We start from the raw sequence: 13,649 nt of genomic DNA, 5'->3' as shown, positions 1-13,649 counted from the left end.
CCTTGCTCAGGCCCACCTCAGCCCAACCTCAAGCCATGGCTCCAATATACCTAACCACATCTTTGAACTGTGGGGGAAACCAGAGAGCCTGGAGGAAACTGACACAGGGAGAACATGCAAACTCCACACAGAAAGGCCCCGTCAGCTGCTGGGCTCAAACCCAGGACCTTCTTGCTGTGAGGAGACAGTGCTAACCACTACACCACTGTGCTGCCCTAAATGTTGAAACCTCAAAAAATAAAATAAATAAATATTAGGAACCCATAACATCATCTTGTTAACATGCATACCAAGTTTCAAATCTGGATCATGAATAGTTTTGGTTATATGCTCCAGAAATGAACATTGCTCTTAGAAACTAAGTAAAAATATATATTTTTATGTAAAAATTTGAAAAATACTTTTTTCAAAAATCCAAAATAGCAAAAGGCACCAGTTCACATGTTGCTTGATATGTATATAAAGTTTCATGAAGATTTCTTCAGTAGTTTTAAAGATATGGCCCGGAAACAAAAATGTGACCAGACGGACAGCCAGCTGGACGGATGGACAGAACCTGTTTCTATACCCCCCCCCCAAACTTCATTTGGGCAGGGGATAAAAAAAAGAACCAAAAATACTGGTTGGATTTTTTTGGGTTGAAGTTCTCATCACCTGAAAACCACTGGCTGCTCTTCCCACATGAAGAGCCTGGAGATCAGTGGGCTTCAAGCTTCTGCTGTGGACCCAGTCTTCAACAGCTGGGTAGAAATTAAGGCTCCATAGCTCAGTGGTGAGAGCACTGGTCTAGTAAACCAGGGGTTGTGAGTTCAATTCTCACTGGAGCCTGTAAGGTGTTAGTGAAATTGTTTCCAAATCTTACTTTTGTGGGTGCTCAGACGCAACAAGTTTTAGTATCGGATGTAAACAAACCACAGCTGATGGATTCTCAATCCTCGGCCACAAATGGACATCATCACTCCAATCGTTTCGAGCAATTTTGCAGAGCATAACCATAAATAAGCTAACTTCTGTCTGTATCTATCCTTTGCTTCTCTCTAACTTGGATTATCCAAGCAATCTGGTAGTAAAGCTTTTTTAGCAGTAGCTTTCTTTGAACTGCAGACATGTGACATCTTCAATAACGCTTGCCTTCAGTATGTAAACAAAGTTCGCTTGTCCCCCAGGGCCCTGTACTACGAACGGAGCTTAACCTACCCAGAAGTAACCCAGGGTTCCCCCGCTAAACAGGGGTTGACAAAACCTGGTTATCTTGTTTGGGGTTAAACGGTACTACGACGCCAGTTATGAAGTTGATTTGTTGAACCTGTGTTAACCTAATCAGGGTTAATGCGCATTCACGTTAAAGGGGAGGTTATCAGTGCAAATCACCACTGTTCACAATGGCACGGTCGCCGTACTTCACGGAGGAAGAATGCGCTGTCATAATGCAAAGCTACGAGGAGTTCAAAACAACATTAAGAGCAAAATCTAACACAGCGGCTGCCAGTAAGGAGCGGCAAGCATGTTGGCAACGAATTGCCGATCGGGTAAATGCGCAAGTACATTCTCCCTTCTACATGTTCCAGAACAGAAGTATAGGATGAGAGAAAGTTTCATGATCAATCACAAGTCACAGAAAATGGTCCTTCGACGTGGCCCCAGTCATATATAGCTTGTTTAATGTCCGAAAAATCCTGAATAAAATATGGTATGGTAAATTCATGGAGTAGCCTACTTAAGCTGATATGTGCACAGAGTCACATGAATTAGGATGACTGACTGTTCAGTCCCTTTGACTAAGTTGGTGTATGTCTTGTGAACATTTCAGAGGCAACAGCAGTGCCAAACGCACCTGGCAACAGGTGAAAATGAAATATAAAAACATCATTCATAATGGTAAGTGTGTGTGTGTGTCGTTCTTTTTCTGTACTGTGTTTCAGATGAAAAAGCTTTTGCCCAAGGACAAGAAGTAGGCTAAACAGCATTTGCCTTTTATTTATTCAAGTTTTATCTGTTTGCCTAATAGTTTAAATTGTTTTGTATATAGTTTATAATGTAGTTGTGTGATATTAATGATAATATTGTGGGAAAACTACTTTGCATGGACGTTCATTTAATTTATTCTATCGTCATTTTGTTTGTTCTATTTTTGTGTATTTTATTTATTTATCTGTTTGACTAGTTGTATCTATTTTTCTAATAATATATTTTTTGCATTAATTGTTTTTTCCTATTAAAATAATCTTGTGTTATTGTTATAACTTTATCTATTTATCTGACTGTTTAGTTGTATCTATTTTTGTTACAATTTCAATATTTTTAATATAAGTTTTTTTCTATTAAAATGTTCTTGTGTTATATTTATTGTAGCTGTATCTGTTTTATATCTCAGACTTAAATATTTTTGTAAAACAAGTGTTTTTCTATAAAATATTCTTGCGTCCTTGATAACTATGTTCTTGAGTGTTTTTTTTTTTTTTTAACAGAAAAGCCGTTCTGCATGGACATTCATTGAAGCCCTCATTGTTTTTTAATGGTTATTTATGAGCATTTAGGGGTTACAATAATGTAAGTCTAGGTTGCTTTATATAAAAGGTATGTCCAGAAATATTGTCACTGTCTAAGCAGAGTGATCTGGCTTCTTTAGATGCTGTCTTCTTAAAACTGAATAAATATTTAAAAAGAGCCAAATGATCCAGTCTTTTGAACGGCTCTTTTCAAAGAACGGATCACAAAGATGCAGATCCCATCAAAGAGCCATAAATCCCATCTCTAATCTGCGCTCCGATATCGCACGGGTCATCCAGGTACGCCTGGCATTGTCTCTAGAGGTGGAGAGGTGGTATTTAAAAAGGGTGTGGTTAATCGGAAACCTCGGGTTAACCAAGAACATAACCTGAGACGAGCAGGTTTGAGATGCAGCGTAAGTTGCCATGGCAGCATACCTCGGTTTGAACATAGCCAACTTCCGTAGTATGGGTTAATCGGGAAGTTATGCTGCACGTGATCAAGTTACTCTTGAAGTTACCCTGGTAAGCCAGAAAACCCACTTCGTAGTACAGGGCCCAGGATAAGGGCAGTAACGGTTGCTAATATAAGTGTGACATCAGTGCAAGGGGTGTGTTGCAAATTTTGACAATGTGGCACGAAGTTATAGAAGGGAAATTATTTATAATCTCACTATCTGGTGTGACCCAGATGAGGATGGGTTCTTTTTTGAGTCTGGGTGCTCTCAAGGTTTCTTCCTCATGTCATCTCGTGGAGTTTTTGGTTGTTTCGCAGAGACAAACCCTTAAATGTTGCATGAAAGCAAAAGCCTTCAAGATTGTTTCCCAGCAAAACAAGTCCTAGCCACTGACATAAGCAGTTCTTGGTTCTAGACCAGCAAAGATTTGGTGGCACTCTGTGACCAGTTTTCCTGGCTGAGAGCTGGTTCTTTGACTGTGGAAACTTCAAGAACTGGCTCAAGATTAGGCACCAGCTCAGAACTAGCCCTCAGTGGAAAAGTGGTATTCAAGGATCTGCAGAGGGTCCTCATGGTTCTGTTTTGGGCTGAATTTACAATAGATATGTATCTATTCAAGGTTCTGTAGCTCAGTGGTTAGAGCACTGGCCTTGTAAACCAGGGGTTATGAGTTAAATCCTCACTGGGGCTTTCAACAGACCTTCTGAAAGGAGAAAGATCTGATCTGAAAATATGGGGATCTGAGAGAACTGGTGCATGTATTGTTGCTTGTGAGTTCTTGCTGCTGAGGAAGGTTCAGATTCTTCAAAACCTGTTGCTCTCAAGTCTCTATCATTGAGCCTTTGATACCATTAACAAAAAGGATTCTTCTTATGCTGCACATATGTATTTGTAAGTTCCTGGTTACAAAATTCCGATTTTTGACTATATAGCACTAGGAAACTCAGGACAAGAAATCTAGGAGATGTACACAGAAAAAGCATGAGGTTGAGAAAATTGCAAGTTAAAAAAGACAAGAAGACAGTCATCTACAGTGGTGCTTGAACGTTTGTGAACCCTTTTGAATTTTCTATACTTCTGCATAAATATGACCTAAAAGATCATCAGATTTTCACAAGTCCTAAAAGTAGATAAAGAGAATGCAGTTAAACAAATGAGACAAAAATATTATACTTGGTCATTTATTTATTGAGGAAAATGATCCAATATTACATATCTGTGAATGGCAAAAGTATGTGAACCTTTGCTTTCAGTATCTGGTGTGACCCCCTTGTGCAGCAATAACTGCAACCGGTAACTGTTGATCAGTCCTTCACACCAGCTTGGAGGAATTTTAGCCCATACCTCTGTACAGAACAGCTTCAACTCTGGGATGTTGGTGGGTTTCCTCACATGAACTGCTCGCTTCAGGTCCTTCCACAACATTTTGATTGGATTATGGTCAGAACTTTGATTTGGCCATTCCAAAACATTAACTTTATTCTTCTTTCACCATTCTTTGGTAAAATGACTTGTGTGCTTAGGGTCGTTGTCTTGCTGCATGACCCACCTTCTCTTGAGATTCAGTTCATGGACAGATGTCCTGACATTTTCCTTTAGAATTCACTGGTATAATTCAGAATTCATTGTTCCATCAATGATGGCAAGCCGTCCTGGCCCAGATGCAGCAAAACAGGCCCAAACCATAATACTACCACCACCATGTTTCACAGATGGGATAAAATACTTATGCTGGAATGCAGTGTTTTCCTTTCTCCAAACATAACGCTTCTCATTTAAACCAAAAAGTTCTATTTTGGTCTCATCCATCCACAAAACATTTTTCCAATAGCCTTCTGGCTTGTCCACGTGATCTTTAGCAAACTGCAGACGAGCAGCAATGTTCTTTTTGGAGAGCAGTGGCTTTCTCCTTGCAACCCTGCCATGCACACCATTGTTGATCAGTGTTCTCCTGATGGTGGACTCATGAACATTAACATTAGCCAATATGAGAGAGGCCTTCAGTTGCTTAGAAGTTACCCTGGGGTCCTTTGTGACCTCGCTGACTATTACACGCCTTGCTCTTGGAGTGATCTTTGTTGGTGGACCACTCCTGGGGAGGGTAACAATGGTCTTGAATTTCCTCCATTTGTACACAATCTGTCTGACTGTGTATTGGTGGAGTCCAAACTCTTTAGAGATGGTTTTATAACCTTTTCCAGCCTGATGAGCATCAGCAACGCTTTTTCTGAGGTCGTCAGAAATCTCCTTTGTTTGTGCCATGATAGACTTCCACAAACATGTGTTGTGAAGATCAGATTTTGATAGATCCCTGTTCTTTAAATAAAACAGAGTGCCCACTCACACCTGATTGTCATCCCATTGACTGAAAACACCTGACTCTAATTTCACCTTCAAATTAACTGCTAATCCTAGAGGTTCACATACTTTTGCCACTCACAGATATGTAATATTGGATCATTTCCCTCAATAAATAAATGACCAAGTATAATATTTTTGCCTCATTTGTTTAACTGGGTTCTCTTTATCTACTTTTAGGACTTGTGTGAAAATCTGATGATGTTTTAGGTCATATTTATGCAGAAATATAGAAAATTCTAAAGAGTTCACAAACTTTCAAGCACCACTGTATATCCCCTGCCCTATATACCAACTATATACCAAGTTTCAAGATATTATTTGCCACATTTTTCAAGTTCTGCTGCAGGAAACCAACCCTACCTCTTTACACAGACCTCAGCAGCCCATGGCATAAGCCCACCGGACCTTTGGTCCAGGTGAGCTAAGAATTAAAATTTCTCACATTTCTTATGTAATTTATCCTTATAAATTATACCTTATAAAACTAGACATGTTAAATAGTTTACTAAATTGCATTTTATTACGAGACCGGGAACATGTTCTGTTTAGTTGGTAAAGTTTGGCTCTTTGAGTCTGCCATTACACGGACGAGTTCCTGGTAAGTTACTGTTCATTCAAAGAATTGACGTTATATGCAAAACGCTTGAAAGTTCCTGGCATTTCTGGCTTCATTTGCTTTGCAAAGTGTAGCACGTTTTTACCGATTTGTTTTTTTTATTCTGCAACAAAACTAAAACCAAAGCATGCCTCCTCAGGGGTGTGTCCTTCAAGGCTGTTCAAGTGTAGCCGATTAAAAAAGCAGAATTTTGATCCATTGTAGCCCAAAGTTGGCAGGACACTTGCGAAACGAAAGGGTTTGATTTGTACCAATGAAGAGAGGTAACTTCAAGCCAACAGGACGGTCTGGTGCCTGCTCCATAAATTTTGAAAAAGATAAATTTGTCAGGCAGATTCACATAGAAAGATTTGAGTGATGTCTGGTACACGGAGCAGTTCCTACAATCTGGAAACTAAAGTCAGAAGCGCCATCCCAAAGAGCTCACTGCATAGTAAGTGTCAAGCTTGCGTTTAGCCTGTTGCTTGAATTTATGTGTTGTCCATCAGCATAGCCAGACCTATTTTACTGGGGCAAGTGCCAAAAGTCCAGCAGTCCAGGGATCCTTTAATTTTTTTTTTCCAACAGGTCGACAATTTAAGGTAAAACCTTAAATCATGTGTTCACATGCTGCTGGAATTTCATTATATCCTTCAAAGGTTTGACTTTTTCATGTCTGCAGGATCCTGCTCAAAGTTTGAGATGGTTGCATGAGATGTGTGGAGAAAAGCAGGTTCGTGTTACTTTTGCTTTCTTTCGGCATTGAGGAGTGTGATTTGTGCTTGTCCCTTGGGAGACAAAAGCAACTTAATAGCCACTCATCACACTCCCAAAAAACCTGCTCGTCTTTTATGGACATGTCGAGGTCTTCTAACAGCCATATATGCCACTGCTGAGATATGATGGATGGCTCTTTTTAAAATAAATGACTGAACCTATCACTGAAACCTATCACTGTGCAAATATGGGTTAACCAACCCATAGCTTTTAATTGCTTAATTTTATTTGTACCTATGTCACCAGTCACCTAGCCTAACAAGTACACTGTGTCAAAATGAAAGAGAAATTAACCTTACAGTAAAAAAACTGTTAACCCTGTGAATTACAAACAATTTTAAAATACTTATTTAGCCTATGTGAGGGATACATGACTCATTATCAATGAAGGCCTTGACAAAATGTGATATTTTGCCAGATGCTACATATTTTAAGTGATGAATATGTGGCTATATATGCTAAGATACCAGTCAGAATATATGGTCTAATAACACTTTTCCACTCAGCCAGATTTACTGTGCTGCACTGCACAGCTGCACTGTTTCGATACTTGCGTACATGAGATAAGACTTGACATGAGATTTGATCATAGCCTCCACTCATGTGCACATTGATAAATGCCGAGTTTTGCATGGAAATGAGCGCATGTCCAGTTTTCTTTACCCAGTATGTTCAGTTTGTAAACAAGGGTCATATTCAGGTTAACCTTCCTGACACATTAGCAAGATTAACACTACAAGTGTTGGCCCAAACTCATCCATTGGTGTATAAGAAGTTAACAGTCTGTATGAGTTTTAAGACACCCTTTCTTAGTGTGTATACACTTATTACGCACTTCTATAAAATAAAGAAGAAAGAAGAAGAAACCTTTATTTGTCACATGCACACTTCAAGCACAGTGAAATTCATCCTCTGCATTTAACCCATCTGAAGCAGTGAACACATGCACACACACCCAGAGCAGTGGGCAGCCACACCAGAGTGCCTGGGGAGCAGTCAGGGGTTCGGTTGCTCAAGGGCACCTCACATAAATTTATCTGTCAAATATAAAAACAAAACAAAACACTGAGTAACCAGGTTATTAAAAGTCCCCACACTCCTAAAATGTTTCTATTTGTTTTTCACATTGATTTTGCTGGTTTCTCTATCACAGTAAAGATGGAAGAAGATCTGGCATGATTGATCTTAGAGGTCTCGTCTCTCGTCTCGTCTTCTTCCGCTTTATCCGGGACCGGGTCGCGGAGGCAGCAGTCTAAGCAGGGAAGCCCAAACTTCCCTTTCCCCAGACACCTCGGCCAGCTCCTCGGGAAGAACACCGAGGCGTTCCCAGGCCAGCCGAGAGACATAGTCTTAAAAAGAGGGACCACCACCCCAGTCTGCCACTCCAGAGGCACTGTCCCTGACCGCCACGCGATGTTGCAGAGGTGTGTCAACCAAGACAGCCCCACAACATCCAGAGACTTGAGATACTCAGGGCGGATCTCATCCACCCCCGGTGCCTTGCCACCGAGGAGCTTGCAAACCACCTCAGTGACTTCGGCTTGGGTAATGGACGAGTCCACCTCTGAGTCATCAGCCTCAGTCTCCTCAGTGGAAGACATGACGGTGGGATTGAGGAGATCCTCAAAGTATTCCTTCCACCGCCCGACAATGTCCCCAGTCGAGGTCAACAGCTCCCCACCCGCACTGTAAACAGTGTTGGCAGAGTACTGCTTCCCCCTCCTGAGGCGCCGGACGGTTTGCCAGAATTTCTTCGAGGCCGACCGATAGTCCTTCTCCATGGCCTCCCCGAACTCCTCCCAGTTCCGAGTTTTTGCCTCCGCAACTGCCCGAGCTGCAGCACGCCTGGCCTGCCGATACCCGTCAGCTGCCTCGGGAGTCCTGGAGGTTAACATGGCCCGATAGGACTCCTTCTTCAGTTTGACGGCATCCCTTACTTCCGGTGTCCACCACCGGGTTCGGGGATTGCCGCCACGACAGGCACCGGAGACCTTGCGGCCACAGCTCTGAACAGATCTTAGAGGTGGTTTTTTTTTTTCAATTAAAAAAAAACTAACGTTGTAATAGGGGTTAAACACATTAAACACATCTCATCTCTGCTTGCATTCACATAGAACAAAGATGACAGCACTCTGCCCCCCACCCAGTTTAATACCTGCCTACAATTTGTATTTTAGGAACAAACTAAGTAATTCAGAGAAAAAATAGCTTGAGCATATAATAGCTAATAATTGTAATTCTGTGTGGTTTATAATATGCTTGTACATCCAGAGCAACTTAGAGAGGACCAGCAATGTTCAAAAGCATCCAACTGAATATTTATTTTGAGAGTATATATTGAACTGCTGTATCATTTATATTGCTAAAATACACTATAATTTTTCTAAACTTGCAAAACAAATCATGGTGGGCAGAAATATATTTAATAAATTAGTTCACAAATTATTGTCTGCACATCATTTTACGAGTAGCGCAGGCATCAGGATGAGAGACCGACGGACTTGGGTTTGTAAAGGAAAGGATTAACTGACTCAGCGAAGGTGGAAGTGGGTAAAGCACACACACAACTGCAATTACAACTTATATACAATTCACAGACAGACTGAAAACACACACACAAAAAAAAAGCATGATATGAACAAGCCTACAGTAGGTGTGATAATTATATAGTGGGGAAAGTCAAGAACAAGAGTTGGCTTAGAAATTTCTTTTTCAGGTTCTTTTCTATCTGAATGATTGTATGCATGTACTGCTGCCATTTTATTATTCATCCATTTCATCATTGTAAAAGGCCACTGCCTGAGCTCCCATCCAGCAAAATAACATGCATTTTTATGGCCATGCATAATTAATTAAAAATAATTAAACTTGAGCATTATGTATAATGGGGAAAACTGGCCAGAAAAGGTCAGTACCTTTAATTCAGAGTAGTTCACACCAACAACACCTGACACAATGGCTCTGGTAATGTCAGTAAAATATTTTTGAAAAATGTCAATTTGTGAATTTACTGTGATAAATGTGTACTTGTTTAAAGTTGCACCACATTTAAACTGCCTTTATTTTAATTTGCTTTGACTTTTAGCTGCAGATGTTACCACAACCTTTGTGTGTGTGTGTGGTTAACTGATAATAATTTGGTAAAGAGAGTATCTTTGATGAGGTTTTAGAAATTTCCTGTGTAACATTTGTATGTTTTTGTAAAGCCTTTCATTGACTCTGTATTACTGTGTATTACATCTCTAAGAGCACAGTGATAGAGCGCAGAATCTGAGAGCTTTAGACCTCTGATAGTAAGTTCAGTGGAGTCTCTGGTTGTTTTTGACTCGAATCGACGATCAGCAGGAGTGCTATCATCACCTGTGCCTGACCTTGCGCCTTTATACAGTAAAAACTGTGGTGCGCTGTTCGGATATTGTTTGTAACAGTAAAGCCGAATGTACTCGCTGGCTGACTCAAATGAACATTTCAGAGTAACAGTGTCTGTTTTTTTCCTGACAATGGCATCTTCATCTGTCGGCCAGATTTTATCAGCGAAACTGCCTGTTGTAAAGAGGAACATAAAGAAATAAATCTGTGAAGTGTTTTTGTAAACAAACACAAAACAATCATTGCAAGAATTTATGCTTAAAACATGGGTATTAAGGAATACAGTTAATTATCTGATGAAAGTTAATTACCTGTTGTGACAGTGAGAATCAGTGGGATGTATCTCACTATGTACAGGAAGTTGTATAGTTGAGCCATTTCTGAACACAGCTCTGTGAGGATCCTGTATAATAGTGCTTGCTGTATGTGCTGGACTTTACACATGAGGGAAATATTTCTAGAAGGCCACACCCAGGAAGTTCTGCTGTTGGAGCATAACTTTGTACAGATCATCACTTCACAGTATCAGTCACAGTGAACTAAATCACCAATACAACACAGAACAATCCCACTGTTGCTGATCAACTCACTGCATCCAACTTCACCTCTTAAATAGATCTTTTGGAGTTAGAGGCCTGGGCTGTGTCTCAAGATTTAACATTTATACGAAAATATAACCCTCTTTCCAGTTTTGTTTTACTTTATTGGTCCATGAACAAAGAATTATAATTATTGTATGCTTTAAGTGGCCATTGTATTTTTTTAACTCCTGAAAATAGTTCTTAACATAGTGTTAACACAACTACTGTGACAAATTAGTTCAGTGACGACTTCAGCTGAGGTTTTTGCATGAAAGATGAATGTCCAACTGCCATTATGGTCATTTGCTAACAGCTGAACCATATTTGAAAAAAAGTTACTGTGTCATCTTGGCGTCATCTTGAAAGCAGCATATGTTGCTCCAAAAATCTCAGTGTACTTTTCTGAATTAATGCTGCCATCACAGAAGTGTGTTACCAAGGGCACTGACACAACCCCATACCATGACAAACCCTGGCTTTTGGATTTGTTGCTGGTAACTGTCTGGATGGTCCTTTTCAGTTTTGGTCCAAATCCCAGTGTCCATTTCTTACAAAAAAGACTTGGAACACTGATTTGTCTGACCACAATGCACTTTTCCACTGTGAGATGGTCCATCCCAGATACCTCTGAGCCCAGAAAAGTCAACAGCACATCTGGACAGTGTCAACATCAGGTTTCTTTTTTGCACAGTAAAGTTTTAACAGGCATTTGTGGGTGTGTAACTCCGTACTGTCGAGCTTGACAAAGATTTGCCAAAGTAATCCCGAGCCCATGTGGTTATATCAGCTATAGATGAATGATGGTTTTTGATGCAGTGCCATCTGAGAGATCAGAGATCACAGGTGTTCAGCTGATGCTTGTGCACTGAAACTCCTCCATATTCCTTGAATCATTTCATGATATTATGCAATGTAGAGGGCAAAATATTTAAATCTCCTTCTATCTTTTTTTGAGAAACATTTGTTTTTCAACATTTCAATAATTTTCTCATGCATTTGTTGACGAACTGGAAATCCTCGGCCCATCTTTGCTCCTCAAAGACTAGGCCTTTCCTGGATATCGATTTTGTACCAAATCATGATTACAATCACCTGTTGGCATCATGTGTTTCAAATTACATCATTGCTTAATTGTTTTACCTCATCACTCGCCCTAAATTTCCCCGTCCCAACTTTTCTTGGAATGTGTTGCAGATGTGAAATGCAGGAATTGATGTATATTAACAAATGAAATGAGGTTGACCAGGCACATGCTCTCTCTCACAGCTCATGGTTGCTTGGCTCTGTGGGTGGCTCCAGACCAGTTTGTCTCGCTGAAGGCTGAACACCACTGCTGCCTGAAACGTCATGAAAATGAGGAAATAAGAAACTCCACAGCTGTGTCATTTTTGTTGCATGTTTGAGATCTGACAATTGTTTCTTTACCCACGTCTAAGATTTGTGACATAAGCTATTATATCCTTATTATTATAGACAGAATACACACTATACATCTCATGGATATATAAACTAAATAATCAAACAGCTGGATTTCAATTGTCGATGGCAATGCTGTTGACCGCAGCAGTGATTTCAATACAGCATTTTTCTGACTTTATATGATGCTACTTTTCTGGTTGCCAAATAGAAATAATTTGTTCAATTGGATGTTTGAGCTTCTATTTGGAAGCTAGTTGTTCTTAACATGTGAAAAAAGTTTAGAAATAAAAAAGTTTTTAAAAAAGAATTCAGTAAAATTAGTTTGAAGAGCATGCAAATTATGGAACTTATTAGTTCTTTTGTCTTCAGTATAATAAAACTGTTTTATTATAAATTAGGGGATAAATTAGGGATAAAGTTAGCCCATGTTTAAAGTCTTTGAATTTTCTGTAAAGCTGCTTTGTGACAATGTCGACTGTTAAAAGTGCTATAAAAATAAACTTGACTTGAGTTTTACTGTTTTACGATACTATTATACAGCATGTGGCACCAATATAATCCATTAATAAATATTCAGAGAGAAAATGAGATTCCCACCAAAAATTTCTCAAAATCATCAGCAGATCTGCCTGCATTATAAACAAAACTGTGTGAAAGTTTTTGGACAGTGCAGTTGGATTTCCTGTCACTGTGGGTGGCAGAGCACAGTAGTATAGTGCAGAGTCTGATACAGCAGCAGAGGAGATGAGCAGATCCACTTGTTTATTATCTTTATTAACTTTAGCAGACATTCTTGGGGGAAGTTTGGGACTTAGAGCTCCACTTGGAACAATATAAAGAAGGAACTCAGGTGTAGATTTTGGATGCTGTATGTACCAGTGCAGGTAGTTGACTGTACCAGTGAATTTTCTGTAGCTGCAGGACAGACACCCATGATTACCCATAATTATACATTCTTTCTCCATGCATTTGTTACTCTTACAACAGACAGTTTTAAGGAGTTCATAAAAATCTGTTTGCTTAGGGGGTCTGTAGCAAACACCAATAATAATGGGCTTGGTCTTGCGAAGCAGCAGTTCAAATCATGCTGTCTCCAAATCCTCCACCTGAAGATCGACCCGCAGATATGTTAAATCATTTCTTATAAACAGGCACACTCCTCCTCTGTTTCTGCTATGATCATGCTGGTAGATGAAGTAACCCTCAAGCTTGACTTCAACATCTTGAATGGAACAATCAAGCCAGGTCTCCGACACAGCAATCACAGCAGCCTTAGATGTAGACGCGAAGTGCCTGATCTCCTCAAGCTTAGGCAGCAAACTCCTTGCATTAATATGAATAAAATGAAGTCCTTTCTGATTAAAAACAGCCTCACAATCATTCCTTGTATCATCCAAACTGTCCTCAGAACAATGCATTGTCTCCTTTGGACCATCAATCAGATTTGCCTGACATGTTTCATTCAAACAGCACCTATTACACACCAGGGGAATATCAGATTTATTCCTTACGGCCAAATCATACGTTTTCAAAGTGATCTTAGGAAATTTTATGTGAACAAAGACATCACAAAAGTCACAAGCAACTGCTTTCACCTTAA

General features: G+C 39.8%; 1 non-coding gene across 1 annotated transcript; it reads left to right on the top strand.

Annotated features, from left to right (window-relative positions):
• The first annotated feature begins 755 nt into the window (after nucleotides 1-755).
• On the top strand, nucleotides 756-828 carry trnat-agu (transfer RNA threonine (anticodon AGU)). Its single transcript has one exon. It is a non-coding gene; the product is annotated as a tRNA-Thr (tRNA).
• The last annotated feature ends 12,821 nt before the right edge of the window (nucleotides 829-13,649 follow it).

Source organism: Neoarius graeffei, chromosome 18, assembly GCF_027579695.1.
Source record: "Neoarius graeffei isolate fNeoGra1 chromosome 18, fNeoGra1.pri, whole genome shotgun sequence".
Taxonomy (NCBI): Eukaryota; Metazoa; Chordata; class Actinopteri; order Siluriformes; family Ariidae; genus Neoarius; species Neoarius graeffei.
Note: the sequence above shows the minus strand (reverse complement) of the source record. Positions and strands in the feature narration are given on the sequence as shown.